The sequence below is a fragment of the Octodon degus genome, unplaced genomic scaffold (genome assembly GCF_000260255.1).
Source record: "Octodon degus isolate 3935 unplaced genomic scaffold, OctDeg1.0 scaffold00059, whole genome shotgun sequence".
Classification (NCBI taxonomy): domain Eukaryota; kingdom Metazoa; phylum Chordata; class Mammalia; order Rodentia; family Octodontidae; genus Octodon; species Octodon degus.
Window position 1 is genome coordinate 6,057,066 of NW_004524635.1, and position 5,009 is coordinate 6,062,074.

Below are 5,009 nucleotides of genomic sequence, written 5' to 3' on the forward strand. Positions count from 1 at the left end.
GGAGATTGACACAAGAGGGTCTCTGTGAGTTCAAGACCAGCCTGGGGGCTACAAAAGTGAACACAAGGCCAGCCCAAACTGCATAGAGAGACCCTATCTCAAAAATAAATAAATATTTTTTTTTTCTACTCATAACTAAACTCTAATGGACTCACTTTCACATTTACTGGTATGTGTCACTAGTTTAGTATAGTAGAGTATTTTAATTGAGCTCTGACACTGGTTTAAATTAACCTATAAGGGAATAGGGAATGTATCACAAGTGAAATCTGTATAAAATAAGGATGTTTTAAGATGTTTCATACTGTTTCTATATACACTTAGGTTACTATATAACCTTATTAACCTACTTTTAAAAGGCTTCTAAGTTGTGGTAGACTTCCAGAGTTCCATTTATACTTTGCCTCATGCCCTTGCTTTTTTTAGTTTTCAATTTAAAGTTTTAGCATAAATGAGTTGGTCATTTTGGAGTGACAGGAGGGTCAGGGACTAACAAGTTTCTTCATAACGGCAAGCAGGACTGATAGGCCCAGGCCTCCTTTACCCACTGACTCTTCTTTCTAAATTTCTCCAGTGTATAACCCTTCCTTAAAAGTATGTCATGTAATGTTTTGGAATTTTTTCTAGGCCTTAGACCTCAGTAGAGAACTGATCACAAAGGAACTCACGCTCATGATAGTCTCTTGTTAACTCATGAAGAGAAAAAAGTAAATGTTTCTATCAGGAATGCCAGCCCAGTGATTTGTGTGCTTTGTTCATTGCTTCATTGTCAACATCTAGAATAGTATCTGACACATGGGAGGAATTCAATAAATATCTGTTCAAGGAGTAAAATGAGGACAGAGATGAAAAATCTAGGTGAAGGGTCATACCAGCTAAAGAAATTCTGAACTGTTACTTCCTCCTTAGATTCTCTGACAGGAGACAACTACCTTGGAGGAGAGGATTATCAGTTCTGAAGATAAATATGCTTTATGCTTTCCTTCACCTTACACTTATCTGAATTCCTTTCTCTCTCTTTGGTCATACGTTAGGACTTAAGTCATGTTCAACCTAAGTTCGGCATGATATATGCTATAGTTCATATCTAGATGTTTCCCCAAAGCCTCGTGAACTTAAATATGGCTTTTGAGAGGTGATTGTACTAGGGTTGTTACACCAGTGAAATGAGCTGCTGAGAGGTGCGTCACTAGGAGTGAGACCTGGAAGGCTGTACCTCTCTGCCCAGCTCCTCCGTGCTCTCTCTGCTTCCTGATTACCATTAGGTGAAGAGTTTTCCCTCCCCCGTCCCCTTCTGCCCTACTCCTTTCGTTCGAGCTGGCCAACTGTGGACTAAAGTCATGAACCAAAATAAACCTCCTTTAAGATGTTGGTTGTCTGGTATTATGTATCAGGAATGGGAAAGTGAGACAGGATATTTTATGATCATTTCTCTCTTGTGATCTCCTCCAATCTGAACACATGGGATAAGGTACGCCTGTCATGCAAATAAGCGGAGATGTCCAAAGGGCGATATTATAGACAATTTTATGCTAATGAAATTGAGAGAACTATTCTAGAACTACAGATCTAAGACTCTTTACTATATAGATAGCAATGAGAATCATAAGAATGTGTAGAATGGCAGTTACATAGGAACATTTCTCAAGAGTGTTCATGTAAATTGCCTGGACATCTTGGTAAAATACAGCACTTCACTCAGAATCTTTAGGTTCAGGTCCAGGATCCCAAATGTCTACCAGCCTCTGAGATAATGGCACAGCTGCTGATCCGTGGGTCACGTTTGTAAAACTGAAAAGGTAGGTGAGAGAAACTTGAGGGACAACAATATTAAACGCTAGGCAAAAGAAAAAAGCTGCTAGAAGGTTCTGGAAAGTATCTAGAAATGGAAGGAATAAAAAAAAAATCTCTCTCGAGTCACGGAGTCATGACTGGAACATGTGGCAACACAGAGCACGTTGCCAATTCTGTCAGACATTCCTGAGAAACAAGAAGATGGACCAGGCTCAGTTGGATTTTCCAAGAGGAGAGAAGTGGTGATTTTAGGGCTATTTTATCAGAGTAAGGATGGTAGCTTATTTCAAAAAGATGCAAAGAAGAAAAGAGTGGCAATAACTGGATGTACAAGGTTTTAAGACAAGAAAAACTTGAACGTGATAATATGCTGAGGAGACAGAAGTAAGAGCAGGACACTTTAACTATGCAAGGGGTGGGTAATTGTGAAAGCTAGTCCTAAGAATGGGAGGTGAATGCCAACAGAGATACAGAACAGGAGAACAAAGGCTGAGTAAAGTAATTTCTATGTTTGAAGGGTGAAGTAGGGCACTAAGGCTTAGGGAAGTGAAATTCTTACTTGAAGCTTCTTTTTGCCCCTAGAGATGACAGAGAATGCTGGTAGATGGGAGACTGTGAAAAAGCTTTGAGAACAATGGGAAGGGGAGATGGATCAAGGACAGGATTTCTGAGTAGTAGTGAGTTTCCAGTTGAAATCTGAGGCCTTAATTTATAATGGTACCAAAGCTCATAGTCTTGTTATGAATGCCAACAGAGTTCAACATCCTGAACACAAATGCAAGAGAGGTGGCTCACGGTGGGGTGCTCACTGGGCAGGGACAGCTGTCTGTGAGAGGCCTTTCAGACTTTTATGCACATACTTGAGTGGCTCCACACTCACACATAAGGTTAGAATTCACTACTCACAGCCTCTAAGATTAAATTTTTATTTTTATTTTATTTTTTGATTAAATTTTTATTGCACTTATGATTTGCTGAGTGGAGTTTTGTATTAGGGAAATTACTCTGGTTCCCAGCTCAAAGAAGTTTTAGGAAGCTTGTGGCACAAAGGAACATCATGGTATTTTGCATTCTAGACTTCCACATTCCAAAGGTTAGCCTGAGCCACGGGTAACTCCTGGGCATTCCAGTGCTTGAAATGTGCTAGAGCCACGGGTAACTCCTGGGCATTCCAGTGCTTGAAATGTGCTAGTTTGCAATCAGATGAGCTGCAAGGATAAAATACACATCGAGCTTTTAGTACTAAAAAAAGACTGTTAGATATATCAGTAATTATTTTAAGATAAGATTTCCTGCTAAAATGATAACATGAGCTATATTAGGCTAAATAAAGCATAGTGTTAAATTATTTCTATTTTTTATTTTATCTTATGGGATATGGCTAATATAGAATTTAGACTTACATGGAAGGCTCCCATAACATTTGGACAGTGCTGCTCTAAGTTTATTTCTTTTTTGAAGGGTCAGTTATCTTCTATTCTAAATTATTCTTCATTTCTACTACTTTCAGTGGCATACCAAATCCAAGTCTTTCTCTTCTTTTTTTTTTTTGCGGAACCGGGGATTGAACTCAGACCCTTGCACTTGCCAGAGAAGCGCTTATTCCACTAAGCCATCTCCCCAGCCCCCCAAGTCTTTCTCTTCTACCTCAATTTAGGTTATGGCTGAATGTACCATCTAACTTTTTGCTTGCTACTGCTTGGAAGATAATTGAATCAGACCTTTGGATTAAGCAGTGAATATTCATCAAAAACCATTGGTATTGCAACCTGTCACTTTTGCAGATGTTAAAAGCCTGACACAAACAGAGAAATTAGTTTTTTTTTCCATGTTCTCAGCTGATTCTCTTTGATTAAAGATGGGCTTCTCCTAACATTCATATAAGCCAAGGGAAGGATGAGGGTTGGTTTCATTTGGATCCCCCACATTCCTGAGCTAATTACTGGGGCCAGGAGGATGTAGCCTGTGACTGAGTCAGTTTGAGTCTCAGGCATGCTCTGCTCTCTGCGGCTAGAGAAGGGTTTGTTTTCAGAAAGGAGAAAGGAAAGCATGTTTACTGAGCAGACAAAAATAGACACTGCAGACCAGGCTAACCAACGTTAGCTTTTAAGCCTAAGCCTCTTGCCTCACGCGCAGATCCAGCTGTGCTTCTGCTTGATTGGTTTGTGTGTCTGAGTTTAAACAGTTTGGAATTCACTCACACAAATGTATACAATTACGAAAGCCAAGTCATCCTGACTTGTGGATGAGGCAACCAGAGAATAAAACCCTTATGCCTTTCCCCAATCGTTTGCTCTGTCTAAAGCCATTCCATATTATTTGTATGGTTTCATTTGGCAAAGACGTGGAGGTACTTAACTGTGAAATGCTGAGTAATTATATGCTTCCATAAATGATCGAGCCATTAGCCACAGGAAGTTAATGTGCAACCTGTCAGAGAAAAGGAGCCTTTGGGTCTATCCTGTAATTAGCCCAAATTTGCAATGCTCTGGAAAAAACGTCTCTTGGCCTATTTTTTAAGACATGTATTTAAAGAAGAATAAAAATCTGCATTATTTAAAATCATGCTATACTTTTATATGAAAAAACTATATTTTGGAATTGGTCTAATGAGGTTCTGGAAATTCTCTTTGGAAGGAAGATAATCTGGACATACATAAAATTTAATTACTGTTGGTCAGTAGCAGATTCTGGTTTTATCTATGGCATTTTCTTGCTCGTTTGGGGGCATCTAAGGACAAGATATATTAGCAATCATTGAAAAATATGAGCCTGTCTTTGGCTTCAGCTTATAGTTAAATTAATTTTCATAGCCATGTACTTAACTGCAGTGTTTTTCCCCCTCATTTCATAGTTCTTGTGAGGAGGGTCTTATGGGTAGAGAAGAGGGGAATAAGATTGAGAAGTTTTTCTAAGGTCAAATATCCCATGGAACTCAAGCCTATGCTTTCTATATCAAATAAGGGGCCTTTGGCTCTACGTAATGGGATATCCGGCTAATAGAGGCATAGACCAAAAACTCTCGCATAGAGAGAAGGCAAGTGCTCCCAGATGACTGGTTCAACAAGTGAGTCTGGTCTTCCCTTCAAGGTCACAGGATGGTTTAGTAGCTTCAGAGTTTCTTCATATTCCAGAATCTAGGGCAAGAAGGCAGGTATCAGATCTCTCTCTCTCTCTCTCTCTCTCTCTCTCTCTCTCTCTCTCTCTCTCTCTCT